This window comes from Nicotiana tabacum, chromosome 13, assembly GCF_000715075.1.
Source record: "Nicotiana tabacum cultivar K326 chromosome 13, ASM71507v2, whole genome shotgun sequence".
Classification (NCBI taxonomy): domain Eukaryota; kingdom Viridiplantae; phylum Streptophyta; class Magnoliopsida; order Solanales; family Solanaceae; genus Nicotiana; species Nicotiana tabacum.
The window spans coordinates 134,719,859-134,740,943 of record NC_134092.1 but is presented as its reverse complement, the minus strand read 5'-3'; positions in this window follow the sequence as shown (position 1 = coordinate 134,740,943).

Here is a 21,085-nt window from a genome sequence, read left to right as displayed (position 1 = left end):
ACTCTTAATATTATTCTAGTAAAACATATATTGTTGTCTTATATATTTTATAACTTTGACTTAGTTATGACTTCCTATTTATATTTTATAACTTTACTCAGTTATGATTTCATATTCTAATTCCGCACTCTCCTTTCCCAGCTCCAACCTTGAGCCGTTACGTATGATTCTTCATTAGATTCTTTTTTCCCTTGAAATAATTTTAAGTATATTTTCTAAAAATCTTTTGGGACTAGTATTAATAATTTGCTGTTTTGAATTTAATTTAAACATATGATCTATAGTAACTTTTGAACCCCTCTCCTAGAGTTTTTCCTTCTTTTTTTTTTTTTTTGGTAATTAAGACATGCATTAAAGAAACATACTAAGAGTCATTACATAGAGTTTTTCCTTATGTCAAGGGGATTTAATTGTTTATATATAACAAAATATATTTATTTTTATTCTAGTTATGCAATATAATATTTTTAACTAAGGGAATTCAATTGAACCCCTTTTCCCTACTTAGTTCGCTCGCTTTGTCTCATTATAATAACTTGTTTACTAATTCACTTCTTAAACTGTCGACACCGCTTGTACAAAACCCTGCGTAGAAGTAATGGGCTACAACAAAATAACACTCCGCAATTGGTGAAGGCATCCACAAACTGAGAGATCAATCATCAAGTGTTTAGTTCTTCAACAAAAGAGTGATCAACGGAGTTCTTCCCGGAGATCAACCCGTAACAACAAAGTGCTGCTCGACGTTCTTGGCGATTAAATACATCACAAAGAAGTCTACATCATCCTACATTCGAGAAAGACGCTTCTCAAGGGAGAATTTTAGAGAGGAGAATCAGGGGATACGTAGAATTGTACTCACAAATATTTATCAATAAAATCTCTTTTTCTTACTATTATTTTTGTTGCAGTTTATTTTCCATACTACGTATATTTGTTGCAAACAAATTTTTGGCACGCCCATCCACAATAATTGACCAATTTGCTTTGAACACACCCATTAAGGAAATACTAAATTATCGACAAAAATAGTTAGTGTGACTAAACTACCCTTCGTTAAATGTTGCAGCATAGTTATAGTAGCACTTACTTCTCTTCTCAAATATGAGGAGTAAATGTTTTTTTAGGGATACGTACAAAAAGGTAATTTTGGAAAACAAATTGAATTTTTTCTTGATTATATAAATGGACACTTATTTTGGACCAAAAAAAAAATTAGTCACTTATAGTGGACCGTAGGGAGTACCTTATTAACAACGTTGTTAAAATAACATTTCAATTAGAAGAGCCAAAGTTGTTAGAGCAAAGTAATGAAACATCACTCTCCATTAAGGCTTGATGTGAAGTTTAATTATATCAAGTCTTGCAATAAGATGAAGTTATTATTTTATGTTTATGTGTTCAAGCTAAACATATTAAAATTCAGAAGATAAGTGCAATTAGTTGTCTAGCTAGTTGTTATGCTCTTATCAAATATCCCATTATTATAAAAGTATAGTAGGTCTCGTTATTAAGGAAAAACATAAGTGTGCATTGCCTCCATTTAAAGGGAAATTAAGATAACCTATTTAATTTATTAAGTCTCCTAACTGTATATCCTCAAAAGCTAGGTGTTTAGCCAACTCATTTAGCTTTCCTTTTCGGAAAACTGGCTAAATATTTATGCTATTAATAAATGATAAGACCAAACTTTTTGATAGTTAATGTTTAGTTTTGGGACAGGATCTAAAAGATCATAATACGGTGTAATAAGTTCCTGCTATGCGCGGGATACGGGGAAGGGCCGGACTAGAGTCGATCGTATGAAGTCTTACCCTGCATCTGCAAGAGATTGTTTCCACGGCTCGAACTCGTGACCTCCTGCTCACATAGTAGCAATTTTACCAGTTATGCCAAGGCTCCCCTTCTGGGATAAGATCTAGTTTACATAAAATGTAGGGCGATGTGCACAGATAGCCACTAATGGCTCATGTCTTTATTTTAAAGCCATCGTTTTAAATGTCTTTAGTCTTTAGCCACTGGTTTAATAAACTTTAACTGGTCGGACAAAAATACCCTTCTGCTCATGTCCTTAACTTCAAGACTTCAGGACTACATGTCCTTAACTTTTGAACTTGGAACTCTAAGTTCAGGACTTCAAGGTTACATGTCCTTAACTTTTGAACTTGGAACTCAAACTTCAAGACCAAGCGTCCTTAACTTTTGAACTTGTAAGTCAAAGTTAAGGATCTATTGTCCTTAACTTTTGAACTTGTAACTGTAAGTTAAGTACTGCTTGTCCTTAACTTTTGAACGTGTAACTGTAAGTTAAGGACTGTCTGTCCTTCACTTTTGAACTTTAAACTCAAAGTTAAGGACAAACAGTCCTTAAGTTTTGAACTTGAAACAATAACTTAAGGACTCACTGTCCTTAAGTTTTGAACTTGAAACTATAAGTTAAGGACTGCTTGTCCTTAACTTTTGAACCTGAAACTCAAAGTTAAGGACAGAAAGTCCTTAAGTTTTGAACTTGAAACAATAACTTAAATATTGACTGTCCTTAAGTTTTGAACTTGAAACTATAAGTTAAGGACTGTTTGTCCTTATCTTTTGAACCTGCATGTCAAATTTAAGGACTGCATGTCCTTAACTTTTAAACTTGCATGTCAAACTTAAAGACTCATGTCCTTAACTTTTAATCTTTGAACTCAAAAGAAACAAAAACAAGGTAAGAAGAAAGAAATTACTGTCCGAAATTGAGATATCTACTCAAAAATTCAGAACTTTAAAATTTTGATGATGCAAAAGGAACTACTGTACGTATTGGTAAAAGAAATAGTGAAGCAAAATCAGAAGGATCTTGTGATGGACCTGGTTATGTCCTAGTAATTGGGGCCACTAATAGACCTGATGCTATTGACCAAGCATGGAGGAGGCCGACCGTGAAATCGCCTTGGATATTCCAGATGAAAATGCAACGAGAAAGAGAGGAAGAAAGGGTAAAATTATCTTTTTTCTATTAGTGGTGGCTATTTTTGCTGAGCATTATAATTAGTGCATAAAAATTAAAGACACCCTTAACTAGTGGCTACTACACGCCATTTTTACTAAAATGTAACCATGGAAACCAAAGTTTGAAGAAAGTCTATTACTCTTTCTGTCTCATATTATGTGTCATATTTCTCTTTAAAACGCTCCTTAAAAATACTCCATCCGTTCACTTTTACTTGGCACGTTTTGATTTTTCACGCCCCTTAAGAAATAATAAATGAAATGCATAATTTACCATGATACCCATATGAATTAATGCATATTTTATTGGATTTGAGAAAATAATTTGAAATGAGTAATAAATATTGTGGCTATAATAGGGAAAAAAATGTCTTCTCTTGATATGCTTAAAGTGACAAGTAAAAATGAAATCTATTTTTAGTATACATGTCAAGTAAAAGTGGACGGAGGGAGTATTAATTAGGAAAGAGATTGGACTATTTTACCTTTATTTATGTCTTAATTAATTAAGATATAATCTCTTTTCATTGAATATTTATTCTATACAGTACTATGTGTTATCTCCATTTTCAAGAACAACTATTACTAAAGGTAAAAAAGGAAAAAATAATTAATTTTGTCTTAAACTTCTAAAATAACAAATAATTTAAGATAACTATTTTTAGTAACCACGACTGTTTATATGCGATAGAAGGAATAGCTTTTGTCCTTTAATGTTATTTCCAGTAATCTCATTTATAGTCATAGTGGAATATTGGAGACAATTGTGGTTTTGAATAATGTAGAAATATCTAAGTGGACACCCCCCCCCCCTCGCCCCCACATAAATATGTATACAATTATTATAGCAATACAAATATGGTGGTCAGTTCGAATAGATTATCGGTTTTTGGGAACCCAGTAACTTTTGCGAGACTCTGTATTTATATTAAGAAATTCACTAAATATTGGTAAATATTTGACTGTGAACCCAATTATTATTGCATATTTATCTGAAATTACGGTAGGAATCCATAAGCCTCAAATCCTGGATCCGCCTCTAAGTTCGATGTTTGATTAACTAAAATTTCTTTTTGATTGACCTCAACTCGAAAGCAGGTCTTTTACTGCTTAATGTAATTCCCAGATATCTTATTTATGCATAAATATATAATCATAGTGGAGACTATAAAAATATAGAAATATCGATTTAAGTGGATAAATCCTGAAAAATCTTAGTCGTTCAACTGGTTAGGTAGTAGTAGTTTTTATTGCCATGTACAAATTAAACCCTGGGACAAACATTGATTTTCCATGATTTCAAGTTGTCTATTTGTTATTAGAAGCAAATTAAGGATTGACTTGAAGAAATAAACTAAAATACCCCTACTTATGACAAGCCAAATTTGATAACTCATGATCAATCAGCACAATAGTGACCAAATAGTTATGGTCAATAGTAAAATTATATGACGATTTTGTGTATCGCAAAATTCATTTCACTTGGTTTGCACGTATTACCGACATCTCTATATCTTCTCTGACATAATTATGATTTTCAAAAACTAACTTAGCTAATTATGTATTCGAAATAAGTGAATATTATTATCATTTTTTTAAGAGAGAATGATACTATATAGCCGCTGTAAAAATAATAGCGGAAAAAGTATATAAAACTTGTATATATATATTCGATTATCTACAAAAAGTATACAAATTTTATACATTTTTTCGCCTACCAAATATAAATAGCTTCTGGCGTGGGCTAAAAATAATAATACTCCATTTTCTAAGGAGGAAAAAAGTAAAATATGTGTTCATAATGATTTGAATTGAACATGTCAAACATACATAAGAAAATTGCTGTCAAACTTTAATATTATATATAGTTATTTATTATGTTTTATGTTTTGCTCATAGTTATCGTATACTTTATAAGCATAAAACAATCAAAGTAAGACAAGGGCCAATCATAGCAGATCGTAATAAACAACCAAAAGACCGAATAAAAAGGACAAGAAATAAGTTTATGTACTAAGATGATAAAGGTGGGGATCTTTTTATTGATTAATATGCATGTGGTCTGCCTCCCCGTGGAGAGGTTCAAAGCCTTACAATGGTTTTCTCTCTTTCTTTAGAAGTAGAGGTGAAGAAGAAGAAGCAGCCCCCTTTTAGGGTTCTTTCTCTTAGTACTTATACCTATGAAATCTGCCAGCTAGCACTGAGAGGCCGTGATCATACTGAGAGGACGCCCTCGTGAGGATAGATAGGTCGTAGCCCCATTGATCAAATCGGGTAATTCCCTGATAACATTATTAATAAATGGCCATACCATTTATTAATCACAAATGGGCTTTGAAAAATGGGTTGGTCCTGTTAATTATCATGGAGTCAAGTTTTGACCCATACAGATAGTCCCTCCGCTTATTGAGGTCGTGCCCTGGTCGAGCTCGATGAGAGGACTTCGCCGACTATACCTTGAGAAGTTCGAAGGCGAGGGTCGAGTATTGCCTTGGTCGTGACTGAAGATAACCATAGCCATTTATGTCGTGAATATTATAGTCGAAATCGATGGTCATAGCCACTCTGCATGAGCGGCCCTAGCTATAATGGAGTCGATGGCTGAGGACGGATTTACGTTTGATGACCGTAGTCGCATTCCTTTGAGGGCTCCAACTGTTTATATGCGGGGGATGGCCATGGTCATTCGTACATTTAAGATGGCCGTAGCCGTTCATTTTTTGGGAGAGGGTCGTAGCCATTCATGTTTAGGAGATGGTTGTAGCAGTTCTTAGCTTAGAGATGGTCGTAGCCGTTCTTATTTTGGAGATAGCTGTAGCCGTTCTTAGTTCGGAGATGGACGTAGCCGTTCTTATTTAGGAGATGGCCGTAGCCATGTTTCGTGTGGCCGGGGAGGATACGACCACGCTTGACGTGCGCTGAGAAGACGTCTACCGTTTGGCGATATACGGGACACCCTTTCAGTGTTTTCAAACCGTTATAACCGTTTTGAAAGCGAGGTGTCTATTGGAGGTTGAGGAGTTATTTCATGGTGCCTGTCATAATGACGCACGTTACTGTAGACCTGAACCGTTTTGCGGTTGGTCAAGTAGTTAATGATGGCTTTTGGAATTCGGGAAAGCCACTTGTGTTTGCCTATAAATAAGGAGTTACATCATTTACTTCTTAGTTTTTCGATATTTGCTCAAGTGAGATTTAAAAAGAAGCAACTCTTCTTATTCTCAGTTCACTCTCTTCTCTGTTCTTCGTTACTTCTTGTTGTTCTTCATTGTTTTTCGTTCAATTACCATTTTCATTTGCTTTCTGGTGAATCTTGTTCATTTCTTGTTTATAAACCAACAATGGCGATTAGTTCTCGTACCGATCTTACTCCGGCAACCCTTCCGGTGGATGAAGGACCATCCACGGTGGTGAGGACCACCGAATCGGCGGAGATCGACAGGCTTCGTCGGTGAATGACATTCTGTCCTTGCCCGGAGGTCCGGCGACTGATTTTGACGATGATGGGGGAGAGGATCAGGTGAATGAGGCCCCATTGATGGGGGAGGTGGGCATTGCCCAATTGAGAGAACAGTGGGATATCCCTCGCTATGCCGATATCGTCCTTGCTGGGAGCGGGGAGAGGGTCCATGTCGACCACCAAGGGTATTGCGTTTTCTACGCTTACCCTTTTAAGTTGGGATTCAGGCTTCCTCTCAATGCTAGTGGTGGACTTCTGTCGTCACTACAGGGTGTGCCCTGGTCAACTCGTTCCTTCTTTTTATAAACAGTTGGTGATGCTGATAAAGTATGCGGAGTTGGCCCGAAGGGAGATCACGCTTGGGCACGTGTTGACTCTCTACGCTCCCTAGAGGGTCCGAGGTACCATGATTAGGTTGGTCCCCCGTGGGACAAGTGGCCTAACTGCGGAGTTGGACAACATGGCTGATGCTCGTCCTTATGAACACTTCTTCTGTATCAGGACCGAGCACTTGGTGGTGTGTGCTACTGAGTTCCCAGAGGCCTGGAACCATGCACGTAAGTTCTTCTTTTGTTGGTTCCAACTTCTTTAGTACATTTCGCCTTACATTTATACGTATTGACCCTTCTTATATTCATAGTTGGAGGTCCACAGTCGGCTCCGTTGTCTAGCATCAGCGAATGGGTGTAGGCCGTGCTCCCTTATACAGCGGGAATCCGCACGTGGACGTCTTTCTGGGAAAGCCATGGTCGTAGGCCCACTGCTGGTGAGAATCTGACATGTTGTACTGTCTTTATTTCATTATACTTAGTTTCTTCCTTTCAACTCTCTTCTTTCGTTGATCAGGGAGGCCACGCCGCGTAAGGGCTTCTCAGGTCGCTTTCCGCAGGCCGGGGGCAACTACTCGGTTAGCTACAATGTCGGCGCCTCGTTCAATTCCGAGGGCGACTTTGGTAGAATCTTCAGTGGCTCACTCCCCAACACGGTCCGTACATCGGGTCGAAGAGTCTTCAAGGGTCGTACGCCCTAGGGCAGAGTTTCCCTGGAATGAGGATGAAGAGGAAGAGGAGAGGCCGCTGGTTCGGCATAGGGTGGCATTCAATCCGGCCCTTCCGGTGGTGATAAGTTTGGATTCCCTGCTATCGGACGCGAAGGGGAATGTGGCGGCGCCTGTCCTTGAGGGCGGGCATACAGTGGGGGTTGCCCCGGTTGGCTCAGGCCAAGGTGACACCATCGCTTCGACGATTCAAATTGTAGCTCCAGTTGCTGAGAGGGGAGGTAGTTCCTCAGCAACTGTTTTGGGGGGATAAACAAGCGCCAATGTGTTGGCCGGGGCGGAAGCCTCAACTTCCAAAGCGGCGGAAGCCTCAACTTCGAGGGTGGCGGAAGCTTCAACTTCTAGGGCGGCGGAAGGAAGGGGAGCCTCAAGAGAAGGAGATGATTCTGAGTCCGACGTGGACCCCGAAGACGTCCGCATGTTCCAAGAGGGTTTTACTAACCCGGCGGTGCAGGCTGAGGGGCAGTTTCGCTATGTTAAGATTCCTATAGAGCAGAACTTGCTTCTTGAGGAAGAAAACTTGGTGACGTTGTTCGAGGTTATGTGCTCGGAGGTGTAAAACACGTCTTTGAGGGGTATTACAGACGTTGGGTTGATGGGCGAAGTGGCCTCTCTGAGCATAAAGGTATGTGTAGTAGCCTTAGCTTACTCTTTCCCTTAGTTGATCCCTTTGTTCTAATTGTTGTTTTGTCATTGTAGTTATTTTTGTTGGAGGTGGAGAGCATTCGCCGAGCCAACGTCCGCTCAGTGGTCTTTCTGCGGTTGTTGGAGAAATACCGCTGTTACCGGAACCAGTGTCGTGACCTGCGTGAGCGCCTAAGGAACGACCCCCGAAACTGGGAACTGGTCGAAGAACTGGCAAGGAGGGAGCTTCAAATGCAGCAGACCCTTGGCAGGGTAAATACCCTTGAGGGGCAGCTTCGTCAAAAGGATGAAGAGATAGATGCTGAGAGGAGGGCTGCCACTGAGAGAGAGAGCCAGAACCAGGCAATGGCAGCAGAGGCCGCTGAGGCTTTGACTGGGCAGGTGGTTGCCTTGGAGGCGGATGCTACTGCTTTAAGGAAGCAAGCAAGGGACGCCTAGTCGAGGGTTGAGGCACTAGAGACGGCGAGCCGCGCCCATGAAAGGGAGCGTGGGTTGGAGAGGGCTGCGGCGGCTTATCGAGAGTGAACGCTAGAAGGCCGTATTGTGTTTATTAACAGGACGCCCGGATTGCGGCAGATCGGATTACGGCCTTGGAGGCCAAGAATCAGCGCCTGAGGGACCAGGCTGCCTCTTTCGGTCCTGCTCGTGAGATTTGGACATTCGCTAAGGCCCAGCTCGACGTGTACAAAAGATTATGGGAAGCCGGCGTTGTGCCTGAAGCTGCTTACGAAGACGCCCGTCAAAAGGCCCATGATGCTCGCCTCGACTGTGGCTTTGACCCGTCTACTCCTAGGGTTGATGATGGCGCCGAGGGCACTGATGATGTTGAAGGTGGGCACTGGTGGCGCCGAGTGAAAGTAAACTTTGTAATGTTTGTTTTGTTCCATTCTTTTTTCTTTTTTAGTTTTTGTTGCCATTTGGCTATCTTTTTTTTTGTTTGCCGGCCTTGGCCGAATGTAGGCGGGGATAACCCATTGTAAATTTTGTAAATATATGCGACTTTCTTTTCCCCTATCTGCCTTATATTAATTTTGTGTTTTTCTTTCTGCACTCGTTCGAGGGGGCTTTGCCTTAGAGTTTTTCTAGTGAGCATGTTGGCCCCCCTACGACTTTGGTCGTCTTGGCCATGATGGCGTTGATGGCCTTGGCCCGTTAGGTGATTTCGACCGTTGTCGAATCGATTCCTTGACTTAATCAGAAATTAGTGTCGATGGTCTTGGCCATGATAAGACGTTTTTGATTGTCGTTTCCCTTTGCTCTGTGGGAGCGAGTTGTAGCTATTATTTGGCAGTGGCGACACATAGCCTTATGGCGGCACATAGACTTATGGCGGCACATAGCCTTATGGCGGCACAATGCCTTAGTCCCAGTTCGGGCGTGGTCGAACTACTGGCCGTGATAGTAAGGAACGCGGCCTTGTAATTCGACCGGGGCCGAACTTTATGTGGTCCGAATCTTAATTTGAGTTAGTCGTACTTACTTGAATGGCGAGGGTGTTTAACTTGTTTCCTCGTCTGTTGATTGACGGGCCTTGCCGTGTTTGATGGCGAGGGCGTTTGGCCTGAGTTTTGGTTCAACTAGGGTTGAACGTTTGAGGATGGAAGTGTTCAGCCTTGTCTGAGCGTGGTTGGGCTCGTAACGGCGAAGTCATATAGTCTGGGCCTTGATTTGGCCGTGGTTGGGTTTGTGATTTTTACGGCGAAAGCGTATAGCCTGAGCTCCAGTTCTACTTGTGGTTGAACTTAAAAATTTTGATGGCGAAGGCGCGTGGTCTGAATCCTAGTTCTACCCATAGTTGAACTTGAAATTTTGATGGCGAAGTCACATGGCCTGAGTCCCAGTTCAACCCATAGTTGAACTTGAAATTTTGATGGTGAAGGCACATGGACTAAGTCCCAGTTCAACCCATAGTTGAACTTGAAATTTTGATGGCGAAGGCACATGGCCTGAGTCCCAGTTCAACCCATAGTTGAACTTGAAATTTTGATGGCGAAGACACATGGCCTGAGTCCCAGTTCAACCCATAGTTGAACTTGAAATTTTGATGGCGAAGTCACATGGCCTGAGTCCCAGTTCAACCCATAGTTGAACTTGAAATTTTGATGGCGAAGGCACATGGCATGAGTCCCAGTTCAACTCATAGTTGAATTTTTTGGGCGAGGACACGTAGCCTGAATCGTTGCTCAACCTTAGTTGAATCGTTATAATTCTTTGATGGCGAAGGCACATGGCCTGAGTCGAATTCAACAACTCATAGCTGAACTTTTTGGGCGAGGGCACGTGGCCTGAGTCGTTGCTCAACCGTAGTTGAATTTTTATAATTCTTTGATGGCGAAGGCATATGGCCTGAGTCCCAGTTCAACTCATAGTTGAACTTTGGGCTAGGGCACGTGGCCTGGGTAGTTGCTCAACCGTAGTTGAATCTTTATAATTCTTTGATGGCGAAGGCACATGGCCTGAGTCCCAGTTCAACTCATAGTTGAACTTTTTGGGCGAGGGCACGTGGCCTGAGTCGTTGCTCAACCGTAGTTGAATCTTTATAATTCTTTGATGGCGAAGACACATGGCCTGAGTCCCAGTTCAACTCATAGTTGAACTTTTTGGGCGAGGGCACGTAGCCTGAGGTTTGGTTCAGCCGGTTGTTGAATCTTTGTCCTCCCACATAACCCGTTGTGTGTAGGGCGTTGGGGGTTGATTTTGATTTAGGATCTTGCAAGATTCGTGTGTGTAGTCTTCTCGACTGGTTTGTATAGGTTACCCCGTTATGGATCTCGGTTCGAGATGCTTTTGTGCTACATTCCTTTTGGCGGGATCCCGTATCAGGGGGATGGGGTACCTTATATGTGTTTTCCCGCAGGGAGGGGATCTTCTGCTTCTTCTTCTTCTTCTTCTTCTTCTTCTTCTTCTTCTTCTTCTTGCGCTTGCTTTGAAAATGGGGGGGTGTGGGAGCGAGCTCTTGTCGAAGCTTTTGAGTTCCCTTAACCCGCTATGCCGCCTTGGCTTGTTCAAGCTGGTTTGCTTTCCTCTAATAATAAAAGCAATATCCTAATTGATAAATGAGTCGGATTGTACCATGTTAAACTATATATTGCAATCTTTAAATCAGGCCTCAAATCAGATTATTCCCTCATGGCCTATGTCATCAAAGCTTTAATCAAAGTCAACTTTATTATCAATCCCAAATAAGAAATACCCAACAACAAAATCATTCTAACAACATTACTCAAAAGTAATTCAATATCAATCTATGAGGACATTGAAAACACGAGCAATTAAACCCAAATAACAAGAAAAAAGCAAAGTAAACATGATATATTCCATGAAAGTATAAACCAAATCTTCACAAATAATTAAAACAATAACATAAAGGATAAGGAAGAAACCGACCTTAAAAGAAGCTTTCTTTATATTTAGCCTTTGTTCGGAGGTACAAGTAAGCAACGGAAATGAGAAACAGAATGGAAAATCAAGGAAACAGCAACAACGGAAACAACGAGCAATATACTTGGAATCGCGGATCGGACTACGAACGGGATCGAAACCTCTTGGCCAAACACGAGCATCTCAATGCAACTCCGGTTTTGTTTCGATTTTTCTTCCTCTTGAAGTAAAATCTAATCAAAGTAAAAAATGGATATAGCTCTCCAGTCATATGGTGTGAGATTGTTCTCCATATTTATGAGTGTTTGTGTGGCAGAGAATTCTCAAGAATGAGGGGGTCTACGCCATTTTTAGTTCTTTCTGCCGTTGTATATTCTTTGTATGCAAAATGTATATTGTGTATATCTTATATATATTTATTGTATATCTAATGTATACAGAGTATATACCGCCCGCTTTTTAGCTCTAGATGCTAACTTTCTATCCTTTTTTTTCTCTCTTTGGTGATGGATTTGAGGTGATTTTATGGCTCTTTTTGGGGGGGCCGAAAATGGAGACATGGCTGTCACATTTTTTTGCTTTTCATCCCTTTTGTTTGTTATTTTTTATGTGTTTGTGGAGCGTGAGTTGTAAAGTGTAGAGAGTGTGTGTGTTCATGTGATAGCATGTGTTGACATGTGTTAGCATGTGTTGGCATGTGTTGGCATGTGTTAGCATGTGTTAGCGTGTGTTTTCATGTGTGTCTCGACTGAAAATGTTTTGGGCTATGTCCGAAAATTAGGGCTAAAAATGAATCTTTTGAATCCAAATGTTATTCTTTCCCCGCAACCGAGAATAAAAACACGATCCTATTTTATTAGTCTCATGTAAACAAAATAACTATTAAACTGAGAGTGATAATTAAAACAAAACCATTTTTGGATATTTTTCAAGATTAAAATGACTACAAAACATTAATGAAACGATTTCTTTTTTGTAATTTTCATTTTTATATATAGATAAAAATATAAAGTACTATTTTTGTATTTTTAAGGATTAAAAAGACTACAAAATATTAATGAAATTATTTTTTGTAATTTTCGTTTTTATATAGAGATAAAAATATAAAGTACTATTTTTGTATTTTTAGAGTTTATGAGAAATACATGAACTAAAATTTATATATCCTTTTTTTTGTAATTTTTCATTTTTGTGACGAAAATAAAGTAAAGAAGTCAAAAATAGTTGAAATATCTATATTAGGCCTAAATTAAATATTTATGCTAAAAATGTGAAAATTCTCGGGGAGGGTCAAAAATCACACGTCTACAGCTGCCTCGCTTTGACTGGAAATGCGAAGAGCTTTCCGACAAAGAACGACTAGACATGTTTTGACCCGACCCTTATTCGGAGAGACTAAAACTAAAGAAAAGGAAGGGAATGTGACCGAGCCCTGGTATCTGAGATGCCTACATATCCTTGGCTATAAAGGAATCAGGTAACGTGTAGTTCAGAAGTGAGTGAGAATATGGAGTGTACCGAAGTGAAGAGCCGATCGAGGTGCCGTTCCGTCGAGGTTCCGGTCCGTGGTCGTATTATTACATCAAAATCAAAATGAAAAAAATAACTAACTAAACTTATCAGCTACTAGTTACAAAATCCCTATCTATAAGTCCTCTGAACGTTGGTCTCGAGTCTTGAATGGTGCTTCATGCAGACTTTAGATTTGAACCTTGACGCTGGTTAGCTGCAGGTGCCAACTCGTTCTTCTTTCTTCGGCTCTCCGGATCAGGACCAGCCTTGCAATGCTTGTGACCTTGGCCATGTCTTGAGCAACCCCATCTTTCATCAACTTCTGCATTTTTGGATTGACTTCTCGCCTTTCTCTTCTTCTTCTTTTTTTTTTCTATATTTTTCTTTATTGTGACTAAATTCTGTCGACTCGAATTCTCGAGGCGAGCTTCTGCTACTTCTAACTTGGATTGAACGCTGGGTTTTTTTGTTGTAACCCTCCGCTCTCAGGGCGGGATCCTACAATCAAAACAAACAAAACAAACAAAATTTCCTACACTTGTTTGCACTAGGAAGATTTGTGAGTCATTAGCAAAATTGTAAGCCACTGATACTACTGATGCAATGATAAGCGTAAACTAAAGACTAGACTAGGATGTGCGTCTCCTACGAGTAAAACCAAAAAACTTTGACTACCAAATGCGTCTGCTAAAATAGAACCTGAATGAAACAAACTAGGAAGTGCGTCTCCTAGGGGTGAATTTAAATGACCAAGACTAAGAAGTGTGTCTCCTGGGGGTGAAAACTTCAGTGACTAAAACTAGAAAGTGCGTCTCCTATGACTAAACTATTGATTTAGGAAGTGCGTCTCCTATGATGAAAACAAACTTTTAGGAAGTGCATCTTCTATGGGAAAAAAATATACTTAGGAAGTGCGTCTCCTAGGGGTAAAGATAAACTTAGGAAGTGCGTCTCCTATGGGCAAAATAAACTTAGGAAATGCGTCTCCTAGGGGAAAGATAAACTTAGGAAGTGCGTCTCCTAGGGGTAAAATAAACTTAGGAAGTGCGTCTCCTAGGGGAAAGATAAACTTAGGAAGTGCGTCTCCTAGGGGTAAAATAAACTTAGGAAGTGCATCTCCTATGGGTAAAAATAAACTTAGGAAGTGTGTCTCCTAGGGGTAAAGATAAACTTAGGAAGTGTGTCTCCTATGGGTAAAATAAACTTAGGAAGTGCGTCTCCTAGGGGAAAGATAAACTTAGGAAGTTCGTCTCCTAAGGGTAAAATAAACTTAGGAAGTGCGTCTCCTAGGGGTAAAAATAAACTTAGGAAGTGCGTCTCCTATGGGTAAAGATAAACTTAGAAAGTGTGTCTCCTATGGGTAAAATAAACTTAGGAAGTGCGTCTCCTAGGGGTAAAAATAATCTTAGGAAGTGTGTCTCATATGGGTGAAACTTTAATGATTTTAAACTAGGAAGTGCGTCTATGAAGGAAATCTTAATTTAGGAAGTACGTCTCCTATGCATGAAAATAAACTTAGGAAGTGCGTCTCCTAGGGGTAAAAATAAACTTAGGAAGTGCGTGTCCTAGGGGTAAAAATAAACTTAGGAAGTGCGTCTCCTATGGGTAAAACTTTAATGATTTTAAACTAGGAAGTGCGTCTCCTATGCATGAAATCTTAATTTAGGAAGTGCGTCTCCTATGCATGAAAATAAACTTAGGAAGTGCATCTCCTAAAAAAAAATAAACTTAGGAAGTGCGTCTCCTGGGGGTAAAAATAAACTTAGGAAGTGCGTCTCCTATGGGTGAAACTTTAATGATTTTAAACTAGGAAGTGCGTCTCTTATGAATGAAATCTTAATTTAGGAAGTGCGTCTCCTATGCGTGAACCATTTCCTTCTTCCTGAATTACCTTCTTGCAGAACTGTTTTCCTTAAAAACTCGTGTTGTCTTCCCTCGAAATTGCTGGGGATAACACTGCTGGGGAATTATTTACTTACCTGTTGGGGGATAATACTACTTGGATAATCTCCTTTCTTCCCCTTTTTTTCCAAAACTACTTCCTTCAAAACTTTTATTTTCTCTCAACATTGCTGGGGATAAAAATGTTATCAGTTGGGGATAACGCTATCGAGGATAACACTGCTGGGGGATTTTGATTCTTTCAAAACTAGTGCTTCACTCTTCTGAAGGCTGCTGGAAATGACACTGGCCTTTTGCTTTTTTCGAGCACAAGTTTCATACTTTTGTTCTGTCCGCTGGGGAACAATTTCCTTCATTAAAACTTGTTATGCTGGGGGTAACACTGGTTCAAAGGCCACTTCCCTTGAGACTGGTGTTATCTTTATTCTTCCCCAAATGGGTACCTGACTTCCAGAAAATTTTCTAAATGAAAGGAAAATTTTCTGCCCCAGTTTGATAATCTCCCTTGTGGCATGCATTTCCGTCATCAATTCCATTTCCTTTACCTGTTTCAAATCAAACAAAATTTGTTAGTTTAAAACGTGGTGGTTGGTTGTGATACTCCTACTGGGGATGGCTTTTCCCTTTCTCCTTCCCTGCTCTGCGTTCCATTACACTATCAAAACTTGCTTGGGATGATATTATTTGCTGGGGATGATATTCCTGCTGGTCTTAGAACAACTTGCCCTGCTTTGCATCGTTCGGCTATCTTGAAACTTGGTCGATAACTTCCGACCTTATTGTCGATTCCTTATTCACCAACCTCTCAACGTTGTTTTCCATCTGACCATGTATCTTTTCCATGATAGTTGATTCCCCTTGAGGATTTTGCAATGTTTTGCTGATAAACCACATTCTTTGTTCATTCGTGTCACTGAAAACAACCTTTTCTGCTGGGGATATCCCTCTTCTTTTGTGGCATAGCTCGGAAACTGGCATTTCCACGACCTTTTAGTCTCATATGAATTTCCCAAATCATGCCCATTGCTCTCCGCGTTGTTCTTTCTTGATTTGTCCACGGGCCTTGGCCTTGAGGTCTATAACCTTTGATTTCGGCGGGGATATCCCTCTTGACACTCGTCCATCCTTTTGTCAATCTCCTTTTGCTGGGGATATCTTTCTTGACACTGGCCTCGCGCTTGTTCCTTCATGACTTAGACCATTTGGATGTTCTAATCAGATCTGGTCTTGCATAATTGGAAAGTTGATGGCATTTGAAGTCATTTCTCACTTGTTCTGACCAAACAGACTCTACTGGGGAATTTTTCTATGAAAGGTGAAAGATAAAAAAAAGGAACCGAATAAAAGACAAAGGAAAAAGATGACTCTTTAACAAGAGAAACTATAAATAAAAACCTATCAAACGCAGATACCGACTCTAATGGTCATGACATGCACATGTGGCCTATCCTCTGCCGTCAATCGTCTTTCAAGATCTTCATTTGGTGATTCCCCATTTGATTCTCAATCTTATTCGACTTATAGTGCCCGAAGGGTTTTCACTATCAAACCTCTCTCATTTTGGTTTTTCTCTCAGCTTTCATTGTCTTATGGTGCCCATGAAGATCTTCACCGATAAGACTCTCTCATTTGTATTACTTTCCAGATGGGGATTGGGGTGTTACTCATAAGACTCTCTTTTTATTTCTTTTCTGTTGGGGATCAGAGTCCTTTCTGTTGTGGATCAGAGTGTTATGTTCACCGGTAAGACTCTCATTTGCCTGACTTGGCATCTTTTGAAGACTGATCAGAAGGTCTTTCACTGGACCGTAATGTGGGATTTTGGATAGGCTAGAAAGAAAGGGTATTAAAGGCTCAAAAACAAATCAATTTGGGGTTCAAAATTACAACCTTCGGAACCATATTTGTTTACAACAAGCGCAACCCTTGCCCCAATTTCTTGCTTGGGGATTTTTTAATTTTTTGTTACACTATGACCGAGTCGTGAGGCGCCTACGTATCCTCTTTAAGGAATCAGGTCGAACGTAGTTCACAATTCCTTGTTGTGACTTTCTTTTATTTTTGTTGTCATTTTTTTCCTTTTCTTTATCTCTTCTCTCTTTTTTTTTTGTTGTTTTTGTTGTTTTTTTTCTTCTTTTTTTCTTATATTTTTATGTTTGTGTTTCTACTCTTTGCTACTGATTCCGAAAGAGGGGTATGAAAGAAAACAAATAAGGCTCAAAGGGTTAACGAAGGATAAAGTGTTTGGATAGCCGAATAAAATACCTCCGTCATTCCAGTCTTCAAAACATGCCAAGTGCAAACAACACAATTAAACAAAGATTTGTAGCCTCTTCTGATTGTGCCAGACTTGATAACCATATACACACATTGGGCAACACTTTCATTATCATTCCATGAACGACCCCCATGTCAACATGGCCAACTCGCCTTTAACGGTTTTCTTTTTGTTTTACTCGCCCCAGTTTCACATAGTTCGGGCTTCAAGTGATCTCAAACTATTCTTATTTCCTTTAAGTGTCCCGATCACCTCCCAATGGTTTAATGATCAACTTTTAAGATTAGGCCAAAACTGTGTGTGCATGTCATGTCACTAGAATCGGTGTTTGAACAAAAGACACAACAAAAGGATAAAATAACTAAACAAAGAAAATGACTAGAAATAATAAAAGACCGAAATTTGCATTAGACTAACGGTGGAACGCTTAGAATAACAAAGTAAGCAAAACAAACCAAAGTACACCATGAAACAATCCTGGAAAAAACTAAATAAACCATTATGGCAAAAATGGAAGGATAAGAGGGTTTGACACAAGACAATATCTGGATTACAACCCTAAGAATAATCCAGACAACAGAAATGACAACAAAATAAGTCATCAAAGATCCTCTCCGGCTGACCCAAAAATGGAGCGTCTTTCTAACTACCAAGCACGACATCTTAGCTACTGAGCTCTATATCAACATTTCCAAGACCATCACCAACTACAGTATCATCAACATCAGTCAACAAGTTCTCAAGAGGATTCGCGTGCTCTATGTCACTGTCATTGATCACAATTACCCCTTCCTGAATTATTCTTTCTATTTTCTTTTTCAAAGAACGACAGTCTTCAATGCTATGTCCTTGGACATTAAAGTGGTACATGCATCGTACAGCAGGATCAAATCCTTTTGCATATGGGTCTGGAGTATAGCCAAGGAGCGGCTCAATCAGGCCAGAAAGCTTTAACTTTTCAAACAAGCTTGTGTAGGACTCCCCAATTGGCGTGAAACTATTTCTTTGCCTTTGTTCCCTTTCCTGTCCCTGTTTTCTTGGGTTTTTGGGTGTTTGAAAATGTTGTAAAGGCAAGAATGTATTATGTGGTGCTGGCGCTTGCCATAGGGAGTGACCTGGTGGTTGGACAGATGACCAGACATTGTTCGGAGGATAATACTGAACTGAATTATGTGGAGCTCGGGGATATGTTTGGGCATGATGGACAGAAAATTGTGGCTCTGGTGGGTAGTAAGGTTGTAGGGGTCTGGATTGATAGTAGGGTGAAGGACCTCTAGATCTGGACCAAGTACCCGCTTCAACTGTTACGACTTCTTCCCCCTTCTTCTTCCCGAGCACACCTCCCGTGCCGCTCTGAATGGCCTGAGTTGTTGCCTTAATTGCCGAATAACTCAGGATTTTGTTGGACTTAAGTCCCTCTGATCATACCGCCCATTTTCACCACCTCGTTGAAGGATTTGCCAACTGACGTCACCAAGTGACCAAAGTAAGTTGGCTCTAGAGTTTGCAGAAAGTAGTCTACCATTTCCCCCTCTCTCATCGGAGGATCAACTCTGGATGCCTGTTCTCTCCACTAGAACCCAAATTCCTGGAAGCTTTCCCCGGGCTTTTTCTCAAGTTTCAGTAATGTGAGACGGTCTGGGACGATCTCAAGGTTGTACTGAAAGTGACCTGCGAATGCCTGTGCTAGATTGTCCCAGGTGTACCACCTGCTCGGATCCTGTCTTATGTACCATTCCAGTGCAGAACCGCTCAGACTCTGCCCAAAGTAAGCTATCAGCAGCTCATCTTTACCACTTGCTCCTCTCATCTTGCTACAAAAGCCCCGCAGATATGCCATAGGATCGTCGTGCCCTTCGTATAGATCAAACTTTGGCATCTTGAACCCTGCCAGCAATTGAACGTCAGGGAAAGGGCACAGGTCCTTGTAGGCCACGCTGACCTGGTTGCCTAACCTGTGCATATTCCTGAAGGATTTCTCCAGGCTTTTAAATTTTCGAAGCACTTCGTCCTGCTCTGGGCTCTTAGCCGGCTTTTCAATCTCTACCGGGACCTCAAAGTGGGGATTATAGGCATGTGGCTCGGGTGCTTTGAATGTAGGTTCCGGGGGTAATATTGGTTATCGTGAGCCTGAAACAATGGCTCACTGGACAATCTTTGTAGCGTGGCTGGTGGGGGTGCCACGAAAACAGGAACATTTGGGGGAAAGTTCTGATTGAGTGGTGGAACTTGGGGATCGTAGGCATTTCTTCCCTGATAGTAGTGGTGACTCGAGAAGCTTGTCGAAGGGCCGGGTGGAGGATATTCCGGTGTGTGTCCTGGTGGGAGAGTAGGAGTAACGGGTGGTTTGGGCCCCTTTTGTACCCTAGCCAAGGCTAGCTGCATTTCGTTCATCTCCAGTCTCATTTTTTCCATTGCCTCCTTCAGCATCTGACTTTCCATCTTTTCCTCCTCAACACTGTTTTCTGAGTTAGTCATGTTTTTCGGTATGGGCCCTTTAGATCTTGTTTGATAATGGTATGGTGCCAGTACGTTCTAACAAACTAACTGTTTGAGATTGGAAAAACAACAAACTCATCAGCGTTAGAGTTTTACCACATATTGCAATTGCACGTTGGAATGCAATGTACCTAGGAAGTTTAACCATTTCTATCATGTCTTTTTTTTTTTTTTTGCTTTTTTAGTTGTGGTCGAATCTTATGGAGATTGCCTACGTATCATGACCCCGCATGAATCAGACCTTGCGTAGTTCGGACCAATGCAAGGTAAAAAAAATAATAAAACATATTTTGGAACTTTCAATTTTTCACAGTAAAACACACTTTGATTACAATGATTTAAAAAAAACTGACAAACTTAGACCGAACTAACAGACTCTGGTGAAAGACGAGATATAGACTTGAACATTAAACAACCCACATACTCTAATGAAAAGAAATTAAAAACAGACTGACAGATTCCTTCCCCCATTTGCCACTTTCAACCAAATGGCTGTTTTTTGCAGACGTGGCCCCTGCCCAATTTTTCATGAATTTTGAGACCGGGGAGGATCTGTTTTATGACACTTTTACAAACTTGTCCGTTCTTTTACGAAAATAGCCTTTCAACAACTGAAAGATATTCTAAGGCTATCTCGGCAAGAACGGTTTAATACAATGCTGAAGCTGGCTCGGCTTATTTTGACCAACACATCCAAGCGGCATTCACTTGCCCACTGACAATTTTTTCTTCTTATTTTTTCTTTTAAATAAAAATAAAAGACCTAGTATTGCAAACACGGCCTTTTAGCGCCTCGGGGACGAGGATTTTAAGGTTGTGTGGGTCAATCGGTTAAAATCTAAAAAAGACCCAAAGGTGGCTGTTTATACAAAGTCAGCCTTCCGGCGTCCCTTTCGGGAACATTCGGCTATTTTTGACAAAAATAGCATCGCCAAACTTATTTATGACTCTTTCTCTTGTTTTTCACAATAGGAAACCCGATATAGCAAACACGGTCTTTCAACGCCTCGGGGATGTAAATATTTAAGGCTGTGTGGGTCAATCGGTCAAAATCTAAAAAAAATGACCCAAAGGTGGCTGTTAATACAAAGTCAGCCTTTCGGCGTCCCTTTCGGGAACATTCGGCTATGTTTTGACAAAACAGCGTCACCCGACATATTTATGACCTTTTCTTGTTTTTCAAAATAGAAAATTCAATATTACAAACACGACCTTTCAGCGCCTCGGGGACGAAGATTTTTAAGGTTGTGTGGGTCAACTGGACCGAATCTAAAAAAATGACCCAAATGTGGCTGTTTATGCAAAGTCAGCCTTCCGGCGTCCCTTTCGGGAACATTCGGTTATGTTTTGACAAAACAGC